This window comes from Phyllostomus discolor, chromosome 2, assembly GCF_004126475.2.
Source record: "Phyllostomus discolor isolate MPI-MPIP mPhyDis1 chromosome 2, mPhyDis1.pri.v3, whole genome shotgun sequence".
NCBI lineage: Eukaryota > Metazoa > Chordata > Mammalia > Chiroptera > Phyllostomidae > Phyllostomus > Phyllostomus discolor.
In genome coordinates, this window is record NC_040904.2 from 150,834,671 (window position 1) to 150,861,086 (window position 26,416).

A 26,416-nucleotide genomic window follows, 5' to 3' on the forward strand; every position below is an offset into this window, starting at 1 on the left:
TTAGGACCAGTCACTGGCAGCACCTGGCTCTAGAGACCGTGTCTACAGCACACCGCTGTGGGCTGCTGCCTCCTCCTGCAGCCTGACTGACATCTCCCGTGGCAGACCCTTCCTTTTCCATTGATAGCAAAACAGACGCAGTGGAAAGGGTCATCCTTAGCCATTTCAGAGGCTACTGAATTATCTTTACACTTCTGTTCAAATCTCTCCATCTTACTCCCTTTTCTCTCTTCTTCTTGATCCAGTTTCATCTATTTAAGACCATTTCTCTTCTGTCCTTGTATGAAGATGGTGTTAGGAAACACCTGTGTTTAGAAACCTGTGAAACCAAGGGGGCTCAGAGTGTCTCACTCCCTTTCCCTGCCTCTCAGCCCAATTTTCAGGCTGACAATGCTTAGTCTATATTTTAATTGAAGTTATATTTAATTATGGCCATGACTGTGGCAGGTGTGATGTTCAGGAGAAAACAAATAGGATTGATTTTATAAACATATTTTAACACCCATGAAAGATATTTCCATTACTCACATTGACAAAAAAAAAAAGGCTTACTTGGAAGCTTAAGAGAACAGCGAACAGACAATACAGTGTATAGTTAGCAGGTTTGTATCAAGATTCTATATGAGAATTTCTCATTGGTTTGCATGCCCTTCCTCCAAGTCACAAAGCATGTGCTCTCTTTTGCAAGTGAGATTATTGAGATTTGAAGAGGTTAGGTGACCTGATTCAAGTGGGTCTGCGATGAGGCAGGACCGAGTGAGCATCAGTGCTCCTTACTGCTGGTTCAGCTGCTGGCCCACAGGCCTGTGCAGACTGGTCCTTTGCTTTAGATGTCATAAGATACAGTGAACCAGACAATCTTCACTTGAAGATTAACATCTTCCTATGGAAAGGAAGACTTCCTTCTTGCTGATAACCATGCCAAGATATGGGTCATAAATTTCTTTAAGAAGCATCAGTCAGCTTGATAAGAAAAATCATCCACCTCACTTACATCTAACAGTAGTATCTGATAGGAGTGTCAGGTACCAAAGAAATAAAAGCTGAATCTCAACTGCACTCTATGCTGTGACTACATACAAGATCTGTCTGGAAAATGTCCAGCCATTGTTAATATAACCAGAACAGTTTGCATGACATTGATGTAACCTGGCAGCCGAAGAGAGTAGACTGGAATGCACATGCATGAACAATGATGACTTCACTGTATTAGTTAGTGGGGACTGTAGCCACCATGGAGTGAGCATGTGTGCTGTGTGGCCATCTCATTCAAAATGACTGAGTGAGTAGAGCAATGAATCTGCATCAAATTTTGCATTAAGCTTGAACATTCCTTGACAGAAACTATTTGGATAATTCAGAAGGCTTTCAGGGATGATGCAATGAGTGCAATGCAAATAAAAGCATAGCAAAAATGCTTCAAAGATGGTCAAGAATCTTTTTAAAGTGATCCACCTTCTGGAAGGCCTGCAACAAGTAGAACACCTGAGAGTGTTGAATATGTACGGGCTGCAATCAACAAAGATTGGGGACTGACAGTGTGAGAACTAGAACCTGATCTGGGGATTCCAAAAGCTACTGTGTCCAAGATTTTGATGCAGGATCTTGGCATGATCTGTGTCATGGCAAAATTCACTCTGTGGGTTCTGCTACCAGAGCAGAAGGAACATCATGCTGCGGTTGCTAATGACTTGATTCAAACTGCTATCAGTGAACCAGATTTCCTCAAGAAGGTCACAACCAGGGATCAATGGTGGGTCTAACGTTACAATCTGGAAACAAAGGTCCAGTCGTCCCAGTGGAAAGTGCCTGGTTCTCCACTCCTGAAGAAGGCACGGCAACATTGCAGCAACATCAAGACCATGTTAACTGTGTTTTTTGATTGGGAAGGTGTTGTCCATCATAAGTACCCCCCTCCAAGCCAAATAATTAATAAGAAATACTCCCTCAGTGTTCTTCATCAGTTGAGATGCAATACAACAAAAACTGCCACAGCTATGGGAAACTGGTGATTGGCAGCATCATCATGACAATGCATCCGCTCGTGCGTCACATCTCATGCAGAGCTTTTTGGAGAAACATCAAGTCACCCGGGTGACTCAGCCCCCACTACAGCCTGGGTTTGGTGCCCTGAGACTTCTGGCTTTTCTCAAAACTAAAATTACCTTTGAAAGGGAAGAGATTTCAGACCATCGATGAAATTCAGGAAAATACAATGGGACAGCTGATGGTGATTCCAACAAAGGATTTTGCAGTTTTTTGAGCAGTGGAACAGACACTGAAAGGACTGTGTGAGGTCTCAAGGTGCCTACTTTGAAGGGGACTGAGGCGTCATTGTCCTATGTACAATGTTTCTTGCACCTTGTATCTTCTTCAATAAATGTCTCTATTTTTCACAGCACATGGCTGGATACTTTCTGGACAGACCTCCTGTATGTCATAAGATATGATTTATGAACTGTCATATATGTAATGATTTATAAGATATATATACACATTGTACATGCATGCATACAGGTGGAGCAAAAGTAGGTTTACAGCTGAGTACATGAAACAGTTTATTCTTGTATTATCATTTATTAATTATTGTATTAATCTCAATATGAACAACTGTAAACCTGCTTTTACACTACCTGGTATATTGTATATACATATGCACACCCACATATATGCATAAATGTAACCATGTCTTTTATACTGCATTTTTCCCTTTTTTTTCCTTGACTCACCTCTGGTCTGCTCTCCCTCTTACATGAGTCGCCCTCTACAGGGAACCATGTTGTTGCCCTGCCTGTACCCTTCCACAGTCTTGTCATTGCTCATGTGATACTATTTAAATAAATACTTATGCATGTTTTTGTGTTTTACACAGGCTCATGTTATTTCTTAGGTAACAAAGTGGGATCATATTGCATGCACTTGTCTGCATCATGCTGCCTCACCCAGCACTTTCTGGGTAAATCCCTTTGTGTAAACTTGTATAGCTGTAATTCAGTCTTTTTAATAGCTTCATAATATTTTATGAGTGAGCAGTACCATAATTTACATGGCCCTTCCCCTGCTGATGAACATTCATGTTGTTTCCAGATTTTTTCTACCAGGAACAATAGTATAATAAATATCCTTTTACTTATCATTTTATGCACTTTTGATTTTATCTCTATAAGTTAAATTCCCAGGAGTAAAATTATGGACCCAAGTATACAAACATTTTTAGTTGATGTTACCTGATAACTCTCTAAAGAATTTTTTTCTGGTCAATTCAAAACAAATTTTTGTGTAAAATACTGCTGACATGAATTTTTTCACTATTATTTGCATTAAAATATTTTTTCTAGCTATAGGAGTTACCTATTCTGTTCATGACTTCTCTTGTGATATCAGTTTTCAATTTTATATAAACACGTCTATATTTTCTATCATAGCCTCTTGATCTTCCTCTTTACCTCCCTCTCTCACCTAATCTTTCTGACTAACACTCAACTTCCCAGAGTCAGCTCAGACTCAGGTCACCTCCTGTGTATCAACCACCTTTCCTTCAGCCCACCCCAGGCAGAGGTAACCTCCCTCCTGCACAAACTCACTTAGCACATTGAACTGTACTTGTCTGAGTTCATCAGCCCCACCGGACTACACGCTCCTAGAAGGCAGAATCAGTGTCCTCCTCACCTTCATTAAACCCAACATCACACACGGTGCTATAACACAAGCTACTCAAAATTTAGTGCACAAATAACATATTTACTTTTATGTAAATTTTTATGTTACACTTAGTTTAAATAATTTACATAGTGCTCCTGAAAAACAAGCTAAAAACAAAAGATTGGGTTAACTCAATATTCCTGAATGAATCATAACAATGCGTATTTGTGATGCTTAAATAAATATTGTAGAAAAAAACAGAGCATTTATTCATTTCACCACAGACTCTGAATTACTACATAGAGGGAATAGGAACCAATGTGTGTTTTTATAGACATTAAGTCCTTGTGCAAAAGTGAAATGCCTTCTTGTGTGAGGTGCATATTTTAGATAATATACAATGCAATTGCTATTGACACAGTTTTAGATGGCCACCATCCTTGAGGCCACCCTGCTGCCTTCCAGGATTTTCATTTGAAGGTTTCCTGCCAGAAAGTATCCTATTGGTGGGGGTTGGGGGGAAGGTTGAGAATCTGGTTGGCTAAAATATCCAGTAGATATGTGTATAATGTCTGTATTAGATCTTACTTTCATCTTTTGTCTACTTCAATGACTATTGAGGAAGAAATTTTAGGAATACAAACATTAAATAAAAGGCTTGACTTTGCATAATTCCTTATCAAAAGCTTATTTCTTGCCCTGGCCAGCATGGCTCAGTTGGTTGAGCATAGTCCTGCAAAGCAAAGGTTCATTGGTTTGATTCCCTGTCAGGGCACATACATGCTTGGGTTGTGGAGGAGGGATGGGGGGTTGTGGGGGGTGGGGGGGAGTCCTGGCTGGAGCACTTGTGAGAAGCACCCAATCAATGTATCTCTCACACATCAGTATTTGTCTTCTTCTCTTTTCTCCCTCCCTTTCCCTATCTCTAAAAATAAATAAATAAAATCTTTTTAAAAATTAAAAAAAAAATTAAAAACTTTTCTCTTAGCAGAAACAACCACCTTGAAAACTATTAGGTTAAAAATATAAAGAGGTGAGTACCTTGAAACCTAGAGTATTTTTATGCCTCTGTAATATTTACTGTTTTGAAGGCAACAGTAAACTCAAATTTATCCTAAAGTTAAATTTGCCTTAAATGAGCATGTACTTTCTGGCAGATAATAGGTGCTCCATTTTACTGGATCAAGAACTGATGAGTTGTGGTAACTGACAACTTCATTTATAACTTTGTTATATTTAGACTTCTTTTAAAATACACCCAACATTCTCTAGTCGATGGTTTTTTAAAATAAAAAAAATTAATCCTCAAAATGTACATTTGGCAGAAACTAATATTGCTCAAGGACCTCAACAGGAAACCTATGTTTGGCTTCTTTCCCTGGCAATTCCGGGCTAAAAGCAGCTCATGTAAATTTTTTGTGGTTTTGGTGCCAAGTGTAAACAAACTAGACAAAAAACTAAAACTAAATCTAAAAGCAGGTTTGTCTCCAAAATTTGACTCAGGAGTATGGGCTTCGCCTCCATGTTACTGGGCCAGCAATATGCATTCCATGGAAGGCACAGAATTTGACATGGGGAGCAGCTCTAAGAAGCACAGAATGATTGAAGTCTTGTGCCACCATATAAGGCATTTGGAAGAAAAACCAGAGAATAGAGCTCACTTGTAGAAACTGTCAAACAATGTATCAATTCCTTAACAACAAATTAAAATATAAAAGATTGCCCAATCTTCTCTTCAGCCAACATTCTACTCTCCCAACATCTGGGAAACCAGGCAGGGGAGGGAGCAGATTGCTTCTAAATTGCTCTGTGGCAGCCAAACATTACTTAAACTTTTAAGGTATGAGATGGAGCCAGGGAGAATATTAAACAGAGTAAATAGTTTTTGCAAATCTTTCACAGATCTTTAGCTTGAAAAATAAATGGAAATGAACAGCTCTAGTTTGCTTTTTTTGTTCTTGGTACCATTTTCCAAACACTTGGGCCTGATGGAAAATTGTTATTTTGTTGACAACCCTCACCATCAGAGCTCTGTGGGCACTGGAGGATGGAACAGGTTTTACTGGTCCACCCTGAAACAAAGTGGCTGAACCACAAATATGGACATGAGGACACAACCTGGCTGTCAGAGGCACCCAACTCAAGTGACACTCCATATGATTAATTTATAGGCAGTTGGAGTACAAAGATAAATAGAAGTCAAAGACAACCTTCTGGAACTCTCTTCTCCTTCCAGAGTCTGGGCTCCATTCTCCTGCACCAGCCAGGTGCTTACCTCTATTAAAATGAGACTGCTAATTAGCTTACCATTCACAGACTCATACTTTTCAGAACAGTGAATTTGGATCATACCAAATGTGTTTCTTTTTCAAGGTAGGAAACCCTGTGGCTGACTCATGTGCCTTCCCATCTTAGGTTTAATGAAATTGTGCACCCCTCAGGCCCTCCATGAGGGTTCCTACCAATGCTTGGCTAGAAGAACAGGTGAAAACACCGTCACTCTAAGGCAGCTTGCTCCTTTGCAATTCTTGCATAGGTAGTCCGGAGTCTCACTTCAGAATGGAAGAGTATTTGGAAACTAGTGTCTTGAGGCCTGTGCCAAACATGAGTCTGAAATAGTTCCATTTTAACATCCTGTTGCACATGTAAAAACCTTTCTATACTCACGGGACTTGTGGATGCTTTGTCATTGTTTCATTTAAAAAAAATTGGCTGCAATCTTCCATTAAGAGCTTTACTTTTTAAATCTACAAAATAGAGTCTAACATAGAACTAAATGAATTAGCCAATGAAAAGTCCTTAGCATAGTGCTTGGCACATAATAAGTGCTAGATAAATACTAGCTAGTGTTTAGTATTACTATTATTAGATATTCTTTCACCTACATGAAAGAAGAAATACATAAATTTGAGCATCTCAGTAGGGTGTAACAGTTTAATAAATATTTGAGATCTATTTAGCCCCTTTGATCTCCGTGGACTTGATGACTGCATGTGAGGTCATCACCTCAGCACTAATGCTTTACACTAATTACCACTGAAAGTTGTTTCACTCCGCTTGGCCCACCAACGGGGAAAATCCGCTGATTAGTCTAAGAGGTGAAGGGTCATAGATGAAAATACATGGCCCTTCGAGCACAATACCTTCAGTACAACTGCCTGAATTTGAATGATTTTACATCTTAGGAAGATTCCATTCACACCCCTGCTGAAGTCCCCTTCCCCTCCTGAACATGGACTCTCCTAATCTTTGCTCTAGGAATCTTACCTCCCTCCTTTGAACCCCACAATGTAAATTCAGACCATGGCTTGTGTTTAAGTATGTTACTTTTGTAACTGATGTATAATTGACATACAACCTATTAGTTCCAGGTGTACAACATGGTGATTAGGCATTCATATAGCTTCCTAAATGATGCCCCCAATGAGTCTAGTATCCATCTGATACCATATATAGTTATTACCATGTTATTACAATGCCAATGCTATTGATTCTTTTATTTTAAAGATTTTATTTATTTATAGAGGGAAAGTAAGGGAGAAAGAAAGGGAGAGAAACACCAATGTGTGGTTGCCTCTCATGTGCCCTCTACTGGGGACCTGGCCTGCAATCCAAGTATGTGCCCTGACAGGGAATCGAACTGGTGACCCTTTGGTTCACAGGTCTGTGCTCAATCCACTGAGCCACACCAGCCATTGCTATTATTGACTCTTAATTCCTATGCTGTAAGTTATATCCTCATGACTGTTTTTGTAACTGGTAATTTGTACTTCTTAACCCCTTTCCTCTTTTCACCCATTTCCCCAACTCCCTCCCCTCTGGCAATCATCAAAATGTTCTATTTATGAGTTTGTTTTTGTTTTGTTTGCTTGTTTATTTTTATTTTTTAGATACTATATATAAGTGAAATCATGGTATTTCTCTTTATCTGTCTGACTTATTTCATCCACCTGTAATACCTTCCAGGTCCATCCATGCTCTCACAAGTGGCAAGATTTTATTCTTTTTAATGGCCAAATTATATTCTGTTGAATATATGTACTACAGCTTCTTTATCCATTTACCTGTCAATTAACAATCAGGTTGCCTTCACTTCTTGGCTATTGTAAACAATGCTGCATGAACATAGGGGTGCATGTCTTTTCAGATTAGTGTTTTAGATTGCTTTGGGCAAATACCCAGAAGTGGAATCACTGCGTCCTTCTTCGTCTCTGGTTCTAGCCTTTGTTTTAAAGTTCATTTTGTCTGATATAAGTACTGCTCCCCCAGCTACCTTTTAATTTCCATTTGCAAAAAATACCTTGTCTCATCCCTTTCCTTTTAGTCTGTGTGTGCTTTCAGTGTGGAGTGGGTCTCATGTAGGCAATGGGTGCGTGCGCCTGGTTTTCTCCTCGGTTCAGCCGCCCAAGGGCTTTTGATTTGATCCACTTATACATAAAGTCACTGTTGATAGGTACGTAGTTACTGCCATTTTATTTTCATATGTTTAAATCATTTTTTCTTTTTAAAGTCTCTTTAACATTTCATATAATGCTGGTTTGGTGGTGATCACTCTTACAGCTTTTTGTTGTCCAGGATCAAATTAGTGTTTTTATTTTCTTCAGATGAATACCCAAAGTGGAATTGCTCCATCATATGGTAGCCTTATTTTTAACTTTTTGAGAAAACTTCATACTATTAGCTATAATGGCTGCACTCATTTACATTCCCACGCACAATGCATAAGTGTTCCCTTTCCTGCACGCTTTCACTGATGCTGGTTATTTCTGGATTTTTGACAATAGCCATTCTAAAAGGTGTGAGGTAATAGCTCACTGTGATTTTGATTTGCATTTCCCTGGTGATTAGTGATGTGGAGCATTTTTTCATATATCTGTTGGCCATTTGTATGTTTTCTTTGAGAAAATGTCTATTGAGACCATCTGTCTGGTTTTTAGTCAGGTTATTATTATTTTTTGATGTTAAGTTGTGTGAACTCCTTATATTTTTTATATTAACTTATCATCAGATACACTATTTGCAAACATTATCTCCCATTCAGTTGGTTGCCTTTTCCTTTTGTTCATACTGTTTTGTGTGTTTTGCAGAAGCTTTTTAGTTTGATATAGTCTCATTTAATTTTGCTTTTATTGCCTTCGCTTTTGGAGTCAGATCCAAAATATCATCACCAAGACCAATGTCAAGGAGCTTATCACCTATGTTTTCTTTTAGGAATTTTATGAGTTTAGGTCTTACATTTGAGTTTCTCATGTCTTTTCAATTAATTTGGGGGTGTGGTCCAGTTTAATTGTTTTTCACATGGCTGTCCCAATGGCATTTTGAGTGTGTTAGTTTTACATTATAACCAGTGCATCTTGCAAAATAAAGGTGTACTCTTTCACTATCAAATTAATACTTCAAAGCTTCACCTATACAAGAATGATTTTTATCTTTATAGAGTTTTTCCTTGATAAGCCAAAATCCCCAGGTGGTTATTCAGTCTAACAGCTGTCCTGTTGCCCCCTAGAAAATCTGCTTGGTGCACTGGAGTTACACATTCTCTGTGGCTATTGCCGAGGTTCCTGCAAAAAAAGGTGGTCCAATGTGATGGACATCCTGTAATGCATGCCGAGAAATGTTTAAGAACACATGTAATAAAGGTGTGTTTACAAGTGCAAATCAGTAAATGATCACACACATGCATGGGCACAGGCACACACACACAGCCTCTTGCCCAGAGCCCCGGCTTTTATGGTGGAGGTATAGATAGTGGTTTCTTTCATGGGGGCAGGAGATGAATGCACAGTGAATAAGTGTGTCTGACTCCCATATTATAGCTCCTTAGCTACACAGCTCTTTCAGCTTACATGTACTCTGGGTCACTTCCCAAGACCACCAACAGTGACAAAGTTGGATGGGAAAGGAGAGTCTCTACCCTCAGTCACTGGTCTAATCACCTCTCATGACAATTCAGGCTTGAAGAGAACCTGAACAGTAGGATCAAACTGCCCTTTCCAGAGGTGAGATTTTTTTGGGGGGTGGGTGAGGGGTGGGTCAAGTGTCTTCCTGCTTGGTGGCATTGAACAGAGACCAGTTTGATCCAATAGAGATGTTCTATTAATATTAAAGAAGGGAATTGATGCCCATATCCCCCTCTTTTGAATCTCCTTGGCCTTTGTAGCACTTTGCCCATGTCTTCCCAGCAACATCTGGGGTTTTGAAAGAGGACAAGCAGGTACAGCTTCCCCAGATAAAGAACATCTGTGCAAGGCAACTGGATATAGCCCCAGCTAGAGAGAGAAACAATACTCATTAAAACAGCATCCATTGTTTATGTTTGCCTGACAGTTTCACTTAAAGCAGGAGGGGGAAGGAAATTTAATGTTCTCCCACATGGCTATCTTGGTGTCCATGAGCTGAACCACTTAAAAATGTCAAATATGTGATGATTTATGTCAGTATTGGGAAGATGTAAACTCAAGATAAACTGAATGCTACTGATCAGGAGTTAGACATCTAAGAAGCTAGCAGGGGAACAAATCCTCTAGATTCTCCATGCTGAATGAGTTGGAAAAAAACCAAGGACAGTGCATAATTTTAAGGGTTAACCAACCTAAACACAGATCTGGAATTGCCTCATACAGCACACACCACATGCAGTGATTTGGTGGCAGTTCACAGTCAGCAACTATTATGGTGGCGACATCTCTATCATCATTGGGAGAAACTCCTGACCCAGATGCCATACATACTGAGTACCTGGCATCCCCTGCCACCCACACCTCCCATGGCTGGCTGCACAAACATGTATTGTGGCTTCAGGAGGTGATTTAGATAATTTGCCTATGGGAGACAGTTTGTACCACATATGGAAAAAACAGCCATCAATATTTATGAAGCTGACCATTTAATTCTTCTGCATGGAACAAAAAGAATTTTGTCTGTTGATCTGTTCTTTACTTGGTAGCAAAAGATATGATGGAGAAATTGGTTAAACTATATACTATTTGCCTTTCATATTATTTTTGGCATGTAATCTCGTCTTAACTGAATGGAACATGGCAGCAATGTAAAAGTTTAAACTGTTTGAAAAATACAAGGTCAGAAACCTAAAGAGAAAGCCTAAAATCTTCAGTTGGAGTATGGCTCCCATAGGGGTTTACAAAATATTAAAGATGACAAAGCTCTAAGTTGTGGAGAAAAAATTGGCTTCCCTGATTAAAAATAGCTAATATATGTGTCTTGCCATATTTTCTCCCCTATTTTCTATTGGTAAAACTCCAGACTTTTTAGCCTGAAATACAAAGAACTTGACAACCCAGTCCAAATCCTCTATCTAGCTTTATATCCTACCCCATCCTCCCTAAAATATACATTCCAATCTCATAGGACTACCCACCATTCCCTGTGCATAATATATAATATTACATAGTCCATTCTGTTCACAGGGTGTTTTTCTATCAAAGATGTTCTTTCTACTTTCTCAACCTGAAAAAACTTAGCTCAAAGTTTTCCTCTTAAGAAAAGCTTTAAAACTGATTGTTCCCTCTTCTGTGTTCTTATAACACTTAGCACTTAATTAAATTATTCTATTTTACCACATGGTATTGTGATCATTTGTTTACTCATCTATCTCCCCTATTAAACTTGAGGTCCTTCAAGATAAAAACAATATTTAAATCTCTACACCTGCCTGGGCCCAACAATGCCCGGCACAAGGTATCTATTTAACAAACATATTCATTGGTGTCGCTGAAAAATTCCTCATTTTCTGACCCAGAAGCAAAGCACCCAGAACCAGGCTTAGCTTGGCTAGGTCCTAAGATGAACCCATAGTTACCCAGGAGAATATGAAGATGACTTTACTCTGATGATACAGAATCAAATGGATGTTGATGCTTGATCTGCCCTGAACTTATGCCATAGTTATAGAGCCTGGGCTTTGGTCTTAGGAACTTATTCTCAACTCATCACAAGATCCATACTCTTGTGTGTCCAAATTTCTGTTTTGAAAACATGCTGTCCCAAGGACAACCAAAGTGAGGTTCCTCCCTCTCGCAAAATGGTGGAAATTGCAAGACACCAAGAAGCTAGACCAAAAAATTCACCCTCAGTTCCTTATTAAACACAATGCTAGGAGCATCTATACCTGTACTGCTTCTAGTTCTTGACTTGAAGGTGAGCTTCTTCAAGTATTTAAACCACTCTAGTCATGGCTTGCTTAGCAATAAAGGCTTTTCTTAGAAACACAGGTAAAGGGGAGAGATGTAGGTGGATTGTGAAGGTTCTAAATCATTGCTGCAAATACGTTGACACTCCTCCCATCTAGAAGTGGCATCTAGACCCCCAGTCCTTGAATCTGGGTGTGCATGGGACTGCTTTGAGAGTAAGGCAGAAGTGTTGCTATGTGACTTTGGAGGCTAGATCATAAAGGCCCTTTCAGGTTACACCTTGTTTGTTGGAAGACTACTATTGGAGCCATAAGCCACTATGTAAGAATCATGACTATTCTGAGGCCTTGTGGTTGCAGAGGTCAAGAACAGGTGTTTCAGTAGACAGCCCAGACTTCTAGCCATCCCTACTAGTGCCACTTTGGACTCTCTGCACCAATCATTCTACCAGTTGAATATTACCAGAGACCTCCACCAATGTCTTTTGGAAAAGAAAAATCACCTAAAAAAATCCCAGCAGCTGATTAGATTTTAATTAGTTTAACAACTGATTAGTTTAATAGCTAAGGCAGAAAATACAAAGAATTGGCCAAAATGGGAAGACAAAGAAACAGACCCCAAATGAAAAACAAGAGAATTCTCCAGAAGAAGAGCTAGATGATATGGAGGCAAACAATTTATCAAACAGAGAGTTTAGAGTAATGATTATAAGGACACTAAGAGCATGAAAAAGACACAGAAACCATAAAAAAGGACCAGTCAGAAATAAAGGATACAAATTTGAAATAAATAATACCCTGGGAAGAATAAACAATAGCTTATATGAAGCAGAGAATTGCATCGGTGACTTGGAAGAAAGGCAGAAAAAACCACCCAGGCAGAAAAACAAAAATAAAAGATTAAAAAAAATGTGGTGAGCTTAAGAAACATTTTGGACAACACGAAGCAGAACAACATCCACATCATGGGAATACAAGGAGAAGAGAATGAGCAAGGGATCAAGAACCCCTTTGAAGAAATAATGACTGGAAACTTCCCTAATGTGGTGAAGGAAAAAGATGCACAAATCAGGAAGCTCAGAGAATACCAAACAAGTTGGATCCAAAGAGGCCTGCACTGAGACACATCATAATTAAAATGACAAGGCTTAAAGACAAGGAGAGAATCCTAAAAGCTGCAAGAGAAAAACAGGTAGTTACCTATAAGGGAGCACCAATTAGACTATCATCTGATTACTCATCAGAAATATTTCAGGCCAGAAGGGAGTGGTGTGAAATATTCAAGGTGATGAAAAGCAAGGACCTAAAACAGGCTACTTTACCCAGCAAGGCTATCATTTAAAATTGAAGGAGAAATCAGAAGCTTCCCAGACAAGAAGCAGCTAAAGGAATTTGTTAATACCAAACCAGAACTGCAACAAATATTAAAGGGCTTGCTTTAATAACAAGAAAAAGAGAGAGAGAGAGAGAGAGAAAAGGAAAACACTCTAACAAAATGGCACTACATACATATCTATCAATAATCACCTTAAATGTAAATGGCTTAAATGCTCCAACCAAAAGACATAGGATAGCTGAATGGATAAGAAAACAAGACCCATATATATGCTGCCTCCAAAAGACCCATCTCAGATTGAAAGATACACACAAACTAAAAGTAAAGGGATGGAAAAAGATATTTTATGCAAATAGAAAAGAAAAATAGCTAGGGTAGCAGTACTATATCTGATAAAATAGACTTTAAAACAAGGCTATAGTAAGAGACAAAGAAGGACACTACATAATGATAAAGGGAACATTCCATCAAGATGATATAACCCTAGTAAACATTTATGCACCCAACATAGGAGCACCTAAACATATTAAGCAAATTTTGATGGATATAATGGAGAGATCAACAGAAATACAGTCATAGTAGGGGATTTTAACACCCCAATGACTTCAATAGATAGATTTTCCAGACAGAATACCAACAAGGAGACAGTAGCCTTAAATGAAAACCTAGATCATTTATTATAGAGCATTATCACCCCCAAAGGAGCAGAATATACATTCTTTTCAAGTGCACATGGAACATTTTCTAGGATGGACCACATGTTAGGACACAAAACAAGTCTAAGTAAATTTAAGAAGATTGAAATCAAACATCTTATCTGACCACAATGCTATGAAACTAGCACTCAATCACAACAAGAACACTGAAAAACACAGAAAGACATGGAAACTAAATAACATGTTATTAAACAATGAATAGATCAACAATGAGATCAAAGAAGAAATAAAAAATACATTGAAACAAATTAAAATGAGGACACAACAATCCAAAATCTGTGGGACACAGGGAAAGCGACCCTAAGGGAAATTCATAGCATTACAGGCCTATCTCAAAAAACAAGAAAAGCTCAAATAAACAATCTAACTTCACACTTAAGTGTGAAGGAACTTGAAAAAGAACAATGAACAATAACCAAAATAACAAGGAAGGATGAGCCTTTGACCGGACTCATCAAGAAAAAAAGAGAAAGGACCCAAGTAAATAAAATCAGAAATGAAAGAGAAGAAATAACAACTGCCACCAAAAAATACAAAAGATTGTAAGAAAACATTATGAACAACTGTATGCCAACAAACTGGACAACCTGGACAAAATGGATAAATTCCTAGAAACATGTAATCTTCCAAAGCTAAATCAGGAAGAACCAGAAAATCTGAATAGACAAATTATACCTAGTGAAATGGAAGCAGTGATCAAAAAACTCCCAACAAACAAAAGCCCTGGACTGATGGCTTCACAGGGGAATTTTACCAAACACTTGGAGAAGAACTAACACCTGTGCTTCTCAAACTATTTCATGAAATTCAAGAGGAGGGAAAGCTCCCAAACTCATTTTATGAGACCAGCATTATCCTATTCCAAAACCAGATAAAGACATTACAAAGAAAGAAAATTATAAGCCAATATCTCTGAGGAACATGGATGCTAAAATCCTCAAAAAAAATATTAGCAAACAAAATACAGCAATACATCAAAAAGATCATACACCATGAGCAAGTGAGATTTGTTCTGGGAATGCAGCATTGGTACAACACTTGCAAATCAACAAATGTGGTTCACCACATGAAAAAAATAAGAGATAAAAACCACATGATCATATCAATAGATACAGAAAAAGCATTTGATAAAATCTAGTATGGATTTATGATTAAAAACTTTCAGCAAAGTGGGAATAGAAGGATCCTACCTAAACATAATAAAGGCCACATACGACAAACCCACTGCTAACATTATACTTCACAGGCAAAAACTACAAGCATTCCCCTTAAGACTGAGAACAAGACAGGGGCATCTGCTTTTAACTTTCTTATTCAACATAGTACTGGAAGTCCTAACCACAGCAATCAGACAAGAAGAAATAAAAGGCATCCAAATTGGAAAGAAAGTAGTAAACTGTCTTTATTTGCAGATGACATGATTCTTTACATAGAGAACTCCAAAGATTCCACCAAGAAACTATTAGAACTGATAAATGAATTCATCAAAGTAGTAGGATACAAAATTAATATCCAGAAACCAGTTGCATTTTTATATGCCAATAATGAAATAACAGAAAGGGAAATCAAGAAAACAGTCCCATTTGCAATTGCTTCAAAAAACAATAGAATACCTAGGAATAAACCTAACCACAGATGCAGAAAGACCTGTACCCGGCAAATTATAAGACACTGAAGAAAGAAATTGAAGAAGATACAAACAAGTGGAAGCATGTACCATGTTCACGGACAGAAAGAATTAACATAATTAAAACATCCACATTACCCAAAGCAATCTAGAGACTCAATGCAATTCCTATCAAGATTCCAATAATGTATTTCACAGAACTAGAACAAGTATTTCAAAAATTCACATGGAACCACAAAGATCCTGCATAGCAACAGTGATCCTGAGAAAGAAGAACAAAGTTGGAGTAATCATGCTACTTAGTATCAGACTGAACTATAAGGCCATAGTAATCAAAACAACATGATCCTGGCATAAAAGCAGACACATAGAAAAATGGAACAGGATAGAGAGCCCAGAAATAAACCCACACCTTTAGAGTCAATCAATATTTGACACAGGAAGCAAGCAAATATAATGGGCTAAAGATAATCCATTCATAAATAGTGTTTGGAGAATTGGACAGATGCACGCAGAAAAATGAAACTAGACCACCTTTTTATACCACACACAAGAATACATTCAAAATGGATCAAAGACTTAAATATTTGACCTGAAACTATAAAAATCCTAGAAGGAAACATAGGTAGCAAAATCTCAGATATTGTTCATAGCAATGTTTCATTGGATATATCTCCCCAGGCAAGGGAAACGAAAGCAAAATTAAACAAATGGGACTACATAAAACTAAAAAGTTTTTGCACAACAAAGGAAATCATCAACAAAATAAAAAAAAACACAGAATGGGAGAACATATTTGCCAATCTATCTCATAAGGGGTTAATATCCAAAATTTACTAAGTACTTACAACACTCAACACCAAAAAACACAAACAACCCAATTTAAAAATGGGCAAAAGACCTGAATGTCATACAGGGGACATACAGATGGCCAGTAGACACATGAAAAGATGCTCAACATTACTAATCATCAAAGAAGTGCAAATTAAAACCACAAAGAGATATCACTTCATACCTGTCAGAATGGGTATCATCAATAAATCAATAAATAACAAGTGCTGGTGAGCATGTGGAGAAAAGGGAACCCTTATGCACTGTGGGTGGGAATGCAGACTGGAGCAGCCACTATGGGAAGCAGTTTGAAGATACCTCAAAATATTAAAAATTGACTTGCCTTTTGACCCAGTGATCCCACTCTGGGAATGTGTCTGAAGGAACCCAAAACACTAATTGGAAAGAACATAAGCACCTCTATGTTCATTGCAGTGTTATTCACAGTCACCAAGATATGGAAGCAGCCCAAGTGCCCATCAGTAGATGAGTGGATAAATCATCTATGGGGCATTTACACAATGGAGTACTACTCAGTCATAAAAAAGAAGATTTTTACCTTTTGTGACAGTATGGATGGACCTGGAAAACATTATGCTGAATAAAATAAGCCAGTCAGAGAAAGACAAATACCATATGATTTCACTCTTATGTGGAATCTAATGAACAAACTGAACTAGCAAGGACACCTAGTGAGAAGAGGATGTCAGGGTGTGGAGGGATTGAGCAAAACAGAAAAGGACTCATGACATGGACAGCAGTGTGGTTGGTGATTGCTGAGGGGAGGGGTTATAAGGGGACTAATTGTTATGTAAAAATATATAATAAAAATTTTTTTAAAAAGAAAAATAAACAATTCACTACATGTGGGGGTAATTTGTCATGCATCAGTAGATAACAGGAACACAGGGAGGCAATGAAATGCCCTTATCCCTTTCACTATTTCCCTCACAGAAGACATTACATTTCCATAGCATTATTGAGGATGCTGATGAGCACATTCTTTAATTTTTTAGAGACACTTAAAAGGCAAGTATGATTTCTAAAATTAAAAGGGGTTATTGCCAGGGAATTTGGAAATGTTGTATTTCTCTTTCCTCATTACAGACTTGCAGCCCATCTCTGAAAATAGAAACACAGACTTGTGTGTTTACTTAAACATAACAGACAATAGTCACAGTGTCTATTAATCCCATCTGCTTCCCTAGAAAAGGAAAACTCATTACATAAGACCATCAAGAGGTCTCAGACTCCATGAAGAGGATTTTTCTCTATACATCTCATAATATAAGCCCAATATCTAGTTCCTCCAAGATTTGCATAGTACCTAATTTATATCTCTAGTAGTGCTTACCCCTTTCTAGTTTGCATTTTAGGCTAAATTCAATTACAAAGACAGAATGTAGTTTAAGCAGAAAGAAAATTTTGCAGGCTCTTAAATGGCTTGCCAAGTAGTGGGAAGACTAAAGAAACAGAATTTAGACTTAACCGTACTGCAGAGCCAAGACAGTAAGTTTCTTGTACCCACCTCCCCCCCGCCCCCGGGAGTGATAAAAAAGCCAGTGGCTCTTGAATCGTATCTCCACTGCCATGTTTGGGAGGCCACCACAGTCAGTAAGTCACCATGATCTGGTGACTGTCTCAGCCCCAGAACCACAGCATCTTGGCTGCAGTCTGCACCAGCAGAATAGATGTCCTGGACCCATCTCTGAACACCCATAACCAACCACTCAGTGAACACGGTTTTGAGCAGAGAGAGCAGGACAAGATGTTATGACTGCTAGTTTGCTTCTGCTTTCTGAATTTCCCTCAAGCACATAATATAAGTGGCTGAACCAAAACTACATCTAGAACCCGTCAGCAATAGAATTTGGCAATGTTGTTTTTGCTTTTGCTTTTATTTTATAGCTTTCTAGGCTTTATAGTACAGAAAGATACACTTGAAAGAGAGGTGGATATTGAATGCCAATCAACAATATCATCACAACTGCAGCTTCAACCTGAGCCTAGGCTTCTTGCCTCCCTCCCTGAGCAACATCAGCACCCCCTCCAGCTTCTCCACAAACAACCGGACCCTGGTCTCCATGGAGTCACCCAGGCACCAGGTCCAGCCAGCCAGCAGAGTGGCCAGTGTCTATGCAGATGCCAGAGGCTTGGGATCCTGGATCCTGGTGTCCCACTCCATCAATGTGTGGGGCAGCTGGGGATCTGGAGGTCCGGCTGCAGGGATGGCCAAGGGTATGCCAGGTATAGGGGGCATTCAGAGCAAGAAGGAGACTATGCAATGCTTGAACCTGGCCTCCTACGAGGAGAGGGTGAGAAACCTAGAGGCTGATAATCAGAGACAGGAGAACAAAATAAGGGAACATGTGGAGAAGAAAGGACCTTAGGTTGGAGCCTGGGGACATTATTTCAAGACCATCGCAGACCTGAAGGCTCAGATCTTTGCAAATTCTGTGGACAATGCCCGCATTGTTCTGCAGATTGACAGCACCTGTCTTGCTGGAAGATGATTTCAGAGCCAAGTAAGAGACTGAGTCTGTGGAGAATGACATTCATGGGCTCGGAAAGGTTAATGATGACACCACTGTCACTCTGCTGAGGCTAGAGGCAGAGATGAAGGTCCTCAAGAAGGAGCTGCTCTTTGTGAAGAAGAACCACAAGGAGGGAGCAAATGCTCTACAAAACCAGATTGCCAACTCTGGGTTGACTGTGGAGTTGGATGCCCCCAAATCTCAGCAATTCAGCAAGATCATGCTGGACATTGGGCCCAGTATGATGAGCTGGCTTTGGAGAAACGAGAGGAGCTAGACAAGTACTAGACAGGTCCCAGTGGATGGAGGACAGCGCCACCATGGTCACCTTGCAGATCGCTGAGATAAGAGCTGCTGAGACGACACTCATGGAGCTGAGATATACAGTCCAGTCATTGTAGATCAACTTGGACTCAATGAGGAATCTGCAAGACAGTGTGAAAAACAGCCTGAGGGAGGTGGAGCCATGCTGTGCCATGCAGATGGAACAGCTCAATGGGATCCTGCTGCGCCTGGAGTCAGAGCTAGCCCAACCTGGGCAGAGGGGCAGCACCCAGCCCAGGAGTATGAGGCCCTGCTGAACATCAAGGTCAGGCAGGAGACTGAGATTGCCACCTACCACCGCCTACTGGAAGATGGAAAGGACTTCGTTCTTGATGCCTTGGACAACAGCCACTCCTTACAAACCATCCAAATACCACCACTCACAGGACTGTGGACGGCCGAGTGGTGTCTGAGGTCAATGACACCAAAGTTCTGAGGTATGAAAGGCATCAGAAGTGGGGCATCCCTTGGTGGGGCAGGAGGCCAGTGAAAAGTTTAGAATCATTGAAAAAAAAAACCCCATCATCGCAATGTATTATTTCTTTTACTATGCTACAAGCAATTTGGATCTAAAAAGGGAAACCCCCCAAATTGGAATTTATTTATAAAAATTGTGCAGTTATTCTTACATGTTTAAACCTCAGTCACTTTCAAAGTACTCTCCATGTGATGCAATACAACTATCAAGATGTTTTTTCCATAGCTCAGAACAGTTTCTGAACTTGTCAATTTTGATGCCATGTAGTGAGTGCTTCTGTCTTTTGGGGGTTTCACCTTTTCCACATCAGCAAAATGTTTCCCTTTGAAGACTTTTTGCATTCCAGGAAACAAAAAAATTTGCTCGGCATGAGATCGGGTGAATACGGAGAGTGGGGCACGGGGGGTCATGCCATTTTGGGTCAAAAACTGTTGAACACTCAGCGTGATATGGGCAGGTGTGCTCGTAAATTGCCACTCATGAAACGGGCAAAGCTGTTGAGTCTTCAAAAAAAATTCACTGAAGTCGAACACAGCTTCTCACAACAATGCTAGCAGGTTACTAAAACACTCACCTAGCAGGGGAAGTCTACACTACAAGGGGCCCTGGAAGATAATTCCGTCTTTTTGAGGTCCCCCTTGGTATCTTCATGTCCCAACCCCAGAGCACCTAGCAACTTCCAGGTGGTGGATTGTTTGAGATAAGAAAAGGGAGTTAATGGGAGAAAAAAGGGAAGAGTCCTGAAGACCAGCATGCCTCTTGGAAGTCCCCACCAGGAAAGGAAGTCATCAAAAGGGCAGGGTAATGGGGTGTTAGTCCTAAACCTGCCTCTGTCGGAGATATTCTCCAACTTTCCCTGACTGCTCTCAGGGCCCTTTTTCACTCACTCCCACCCTGCTTTGGGCTAGGGGAGGCTGACCTCTACAGGTGGTTTTCCTGTGTTCCTGTACCCTCTGACTCTTGGGTTGGGCTTAGCTGCTGAGAGGCATCAGCAAAAGATCAGATGGCAAGGAGAGAAAATTCAGGTTATTTATTCCTTTGGTTCCTTCTGTACCAGGCTGGTTAACTGTAGCTCTTTTTCTCAACCTCATGCTAATACTCAACTCAGAGCAGCTGTGAGGAGGCCCCAATCCACCAGTCACAACTCTCACTGGGGTCTGATAACTGCTCCTTCACTTACCCCTTCAGGGCAGGTAGTATTAATGGCTTCCCACTGATGCCAGTCACAGAGTGCATTACTATCCCTTATCTTCACAAGGGTACTGGCTAATGAGGGTGCCATTTGTTAGCTGCCAGGACACAGACTCCAGTGTGATTGCTGCAGTTCCCAGAGACTGCCTGCACACACAGCCACCTCTTCACAGCACCACACTTTCCACACCCCATGCCCCACCTACCTGGTCAGACCTTCCTTTGGCAGAGGCTGCATCTGTTTCCTCCAGACCAGTACCCCTGGTGCATGACACAACTGTGGTTCCACGTGAAGTGTTTTGAGAGCAAGGGAGCTGGGTCTGTGAGGCCAATGACCGCCACTGTCTGGATTTAGCTGCTCGATTTCAATCCCTCACCTATAAAGAAGAGAATGCAACACCTGTTGGGATTGGTGCAAGGATTAAATAAGGTTATGCATGTAACATGGCTGAGTAAACTGTGGATGGCCTTACAATTATCAGCTATTCCACAAGCATTTCCGAAGCCTGATACTCTTTCTATTCATCTTTTACTATACATGTTCCTTTCCGCTAATTCAGCTTTTTATCAGTACCAAACTGATATCTTAACTAGGACTATAAGCCTGGTGGTCTTAATGTTTGTTCCAAGGAGAGATAAATGAGAAAAAAAAAAAGGCAAGGCAGAGGTGATATACAAAAAGTCACTTTCGCTCCTAAATAGAGAACACTGCCCTGGAGGCCCTAAAATTTCTCACTTATTAACTCAGGATGGAGATTTGGCAGAAAAAGTCATTCCTGTGGTTTGAGTTTGGGGACAAATCAACAGAGACTTTGGCCTTGGGCTGAAATAGACAATTCAGAGTAACTGTGACAGAATGAAACCAGAGTCGAGTGTGGCCAATCTGCTGATTTCCGCAGCACTCCGGGTCCCGGTTGCCCCAGGTCTCCTTCGGATCTCAGACAGATTTTAGGGTTTTAGCTAAAAGAGTGGCCGGGACAGCTGGACAGCCTGGCAGAGTTTTAATAGGTTTTGAATCCCGACTTTCCGTTTTACCAGACAAAGAAGCTTTTAAAATTTGTAGAGGGCTCTAATTACAAGCAATATGGAAGACCTGTTAAAGAAGGCAAGCTTCATATAATTATAAAAGATTAAAGTTTTTGAAGAATTTACAGGTTTGGAGAGAATGATTTATTTGTGTTTGGAAGATTAAAATTTGGTTATAACATCCAGGTAGAACTCATTAAAATTTTCCAGGAGACTATTTGAAAAATGGCCTATGTGATGAACTATTCTAATATGATCAAATATCTGAAAGCTAAACCAAGTCACATATAAGCCCCAATGCATGTCATATCTGGCCTAAAAAGTATGACATTATTCTACTATAAAAATTCACACCTCAGTTCCTAAACAGTGTAAAGAGAACAATGAAAAAGATATCTGTTCCCTGACACAGCTATTTAGGGTAAATATACATCTTCCCTGGAGGAAAGATGGTCAAGATTCTCAATAACTGGTAGAGTACCAGCACCAACCAAGTAGAGCTGACCCCACTATGATCTGCCTTATGGCCGAACCAGTAGGTCCCACCTGAATACCAACCAGCTCCACCCCATCCCACGTACCTCTTATCACCCGCTGCAGCTCCTCAGCCAGAAGCAAAACAGTCTACCTTTCAGAGCATTCCACATTTTTCAAAATGGAACATGGTTCTTTAGGATTGTTTTATTCTGACCCGTCTAACTTTCTCCATTCCACTACCAAAGGCAACTTGCAACTTCTTGGCAATGCTGAAGAAGGTGGCGCCCACCAAGGAGCAGAGCACCGGTCCACATAAGAGATGTCGTGTTGAAGGAGGCAGCTGGCTTCGGTGAGTCCTAGCTCCCACTTCCTGATATATGTGTCTGTCGCCACTTGAGAGCGTGACACGGGGAGTGGAATGTGGGCAGCTGAGCTGTTAAGATGTCACTCAACATCACAAACCTGGTCACAGTAGCTTCCATCCTGATCAGCCCACTTGGAATTGAAGAACAAAGAGTTCCGGTCACCAAAGAGTTGGCTGGCTCACCTGCAGTAGGTTGTTGGTTTTGGTTTTGATTTTTAACTTGAGTAGCTCTTCCGTTAAGCCCCTTATCCAGGCTGGCATGTCCCCTTCAGTTTGCTTTATTTGCAGTTACCATGCTGGATTGAAATCATCTCCTTACTGGTCTGTCTTCACCGCTCTGTCTCCTTGAGGGCAGCAGGCTCACTGCCTTCTGTGGGTGTCCCCTGCACCAAGCCCAGTGACAGGCACACCTGCCATGTGCTCAGAAAGGGTGTGTTGACCCGAACAGAATCAGTCTTAGAATGAAGATGAAAATGGAATTGTATTGAAACAGTGATATTTCTGTATACACTTTGTGGTTAATCCAATATAAAAAAGAACTATTAATTAATTATACTGTATTATGTAATGTTTTATAATTACATATTTCCAGCCTAAGAATTTTAGTAACTAGTAAGAAAGAATTTGACACCCATAGACTGAAACTCTCAAAGCATACTTTTAGTATTATATATAAGCTTGAATTAAAATTAAACCAGTATAGAGAAACTATCTTTTAAATTGCTTAGTACTTTCGTTTTAGAAATTATCCACAAAATCATTTTCTTTAAGAAAAAGAAAATGATCAGTTTAGCAAGCCTTTTGAAAAATAATCCTCGATTAAAGTTTTTCACAAATAAAAGTTATAACTACTGCTATAGTTTTACATAGAGATGTGAAAAATAGGAAACAATATTCCCTTTACTTGAAAAATTTTATTGACTTTTTATTTATTTTGAAAGAAAGACATAGTCACTAATGGAGCTTAGAAGAATATTGAAGGTATTAAGAAAAACTATCATCATCTGCAAGTTCATAAGTAGTGTAAATAATTTGTTTATTTCTTTTTAGACATTTCTCAGCAATATATATATATGTCTTACATGGTTGAGATTGTATTGTTCATGTGGTCTCATATCTTGCTCTTTTCTGCTTAATGTCATAGCTTAAACCTCACTAAAAAAATGAAATGGTGGCACTGCTGTGCTCTCGGTCAGGACGCCCTCTGGCCTTGCCTTTTTCACGTTGGTGAGCGACAGGCTGAACTTGTTAGCCTGCAAGTTCATCCTTGTTAGCACTGCACTCCCTGGGCAAAGATTGGCTGGGCAGCAGTACTGTCCTCGGCTTTACACACAACTAGGCCTTATTTTTTTTATTAAAGTGGTTTTGTTTCCAAAACCCTAAACAAATCTTAAATTTTACAAGTGCCAAGAAGAGGACCCAGAGGAAAGCAGCAAATATGATTAAAGGAACATCTGATAAAGGAAAGGACGAGAATACAGAGAATAATGACTAGATACTAAGTACAGAGAACAGTGACTAGGAGGCACCCAGTAGAAGCAGGAAATTATGTTTACCTTGACTTCCAGTATTACACTGGGTATCTTCCAAGGTCCCTCTTCCTCCTCCTCCCCCTGCCACCTGCTGTGTTCCCTGGGAGGCTGCCCAGTGCACTGCTCCCCAGGCTCTCTTGCCACCTGACTTCCAATGGATTTGGCCAATGGGGAGCCCAGAGGAAAGACAGGAAGAAAAGAGGACAGTGGCATTGGCATATTCACTTCCTAGCTCCTTCTTTATGGTGTCACTGCAGGCTGGCCGCATATCTCCACAAAGACCAGGGCTCCTGTCAAGGGCTCTTCTCCCTTCTCTCCCTGGTTCCAGCTCCTAATAAGCAGACCCTCCCCTCATCCCTTCAGGCTTGAGCTGAGTGCTCCACCGTTATCATTCTGGGGCCCTGCAGGACCCCCTGGGGCTTCCTTACATACTACCCGTCTTTTAAATAGTCTTCTTACTAAACTCTCCTCAAGTGACCCAGTTTGAGGGGTTTTGTTTGCTGTCAGGGCTCTGACTGATTGACATACTTAAACCATATGTTCCTCTTCCAAGGCTAAGTACTTCATTCATCCTTCAGATTTAAACTATTACCTGATGCTCCTTAGCAGGGTCCTTTGGGACAATAAGTGTGTACACAACTTACCTCCAGATCCAGCAAGCGGTTCTTTACAAAGGTGGTGACAGTGATGAAGCAGTGCAATTAGCTCTTGTCATGTTCCTGTATCATGCCCGAGCCAGAAACTCTCCACAGCTGGGCCTGTTCCTTCACCACAAACCAACAAGGTGGCTTTTGTTCCCATTTTAAAGTTGAGTGAAACACATTTCTAGAAATTTATGTAACTTTTACCTAATGTCCCACAACTAATGCCTCACCTCCTTCAGGTCCTGACTCAAATGACACTTGCTCCTTTGGCGCTTCCTGGCTAGCTGATGTTAACATGTTCTCTTCCTCTTCCTTGCTTCAGTACTTTTTGCTGGCTAACACACTGTATATTTTTTTCTCCTATGTCTTGCTTAATATCTATGTCATTCTACTTGAATGTAACATTCATGAGGGCATAAATCTTTGCTTTATCCCAGCACTTAAAGCAATTCCTGGCACATAGTAGAGCCTTCATAAATGTTTCTGAATGCTGGTATGATCAAGTTGCTACTCAGGGCCTAGCTGGCCTGAGTTTGAAGGTCATTGTTTTTTATAATACAGTCCTTAACACGTTACAATCAAGGTAAATAGATAATAGCCTCAAAGAGAAAAGACAATGGTATTATTTTTGACCTAGACACAACCATTGTGTAACTGCAACATAAGACAGCTAATAAAAGTAAACAAAACAATGCTCACATTATGTGTTTGCTCACATTATTTGTTTTCAAAAATATGTTTACTATAAAGACATCCAGTCGTATGGGCTTTGAAAGAAGTGAGGTGTCATTTGGAATGCCAGGGAGAAGAATATTGAGCAATGGACTCTGGTGCAGAGAGCAGCCACCCACTGTTGGCTCAAGCGCAGATGCTCTTTGAGTGAATGGAGGCTTTCTTCGGGGTCGGGAAGCTAGAGGATGTGGGCATGCAAGCTGAGCAAGCGTGGCCAACTGCGGGGAGCAGGAGTCTGGGAGGGGCAGATGCTCCAGAATTGAATCCTGATTCTTGCTTTCTGCTTACTCTTCAGATGCCTTGTGCTCCATTTTCCACGACAATGACTTAGGAAGAAAGGAAGGACACTGGTAGTGTGTGAACAGATTGATGGGAAGAAATAAGTGCAGCAGAGAAAGCCCATGCTTTTCAACCACATATAGCAGGAAGATTAATTATTACCAGGAGATTGGACATGGGCTGTGGCTCAGACGCACATGACTTTCCCAGACTGCTCTACCACTCGCTTGGACCTTGGAGGAGTTAATTAACCTTTCTAAGCTTCAGGTGTTTTTGGTAATATAATTTGGTAATAATGGCATTTATTTTGTTGTAAGCATTATAGGAGAAAATCCTCATGCCTGGCCCGTAAAGAGGAGCCCAATAAATTGGTGCTCAAAATCACTGGGATACAGTACTGATAACTGGGTTCTAATGCAGTGCTCTGCTGCCAGAGGAGATTACAACTTTCTTCAGCCCGGGGTCTTTTATCATTAGAGAGAGAGGCAGTTTTGACAGAGGACCTCAGGAAAGTCCCTCATCGGGTTCTGGGAC

At 40.2% G+C, this 26,416-nt stretch overlaps 2 long non-coding RNA genes and 1 pseudogene across 2 annotated transcripts; 2 read left to right on the forward strand and 1 right to left on the reverse strand.

Moving 5' to 3' along the window:
* The first annotated feature begins 1,449 nt into the window (after window positions 1–1,449).
* On the forward strand, window positions 1,450–15,100 carry LOC118498735. The gene is made up of 3 exons (XR_004901202.1): window positions 1,450–1,580; window positions 11,893–11,899; window positions 15,090–15,100. It is a non-coding gene; the product is annotated as an uncharacterized LOC118498735 (long non-coding RNA).
* LOC118498734 lies at window positions 1,480–2,309 on the reverse strand. Its single transcript, XR_004901201.1, has 3 exons — window positions 2,289–2,309; window positions 2,054–2,055; window positions 1,480–1,532 (listed from the first exon to the last, which is right to left on the reverse strand). It is a non-coding gene; the product is annotated as an uncharacterized LOC118498734 (long non-coding RNA).
* A 2,825-nt stretch (window positions 15,101–17,925) lies between the features above and the next one.
* On the forward strand, window positions 17,926–24,596 carry LOC114512936 (annotated as a pseudogene).
* Window positions 24,597–26,416: the final 1,820 nt, after the last annotated feature.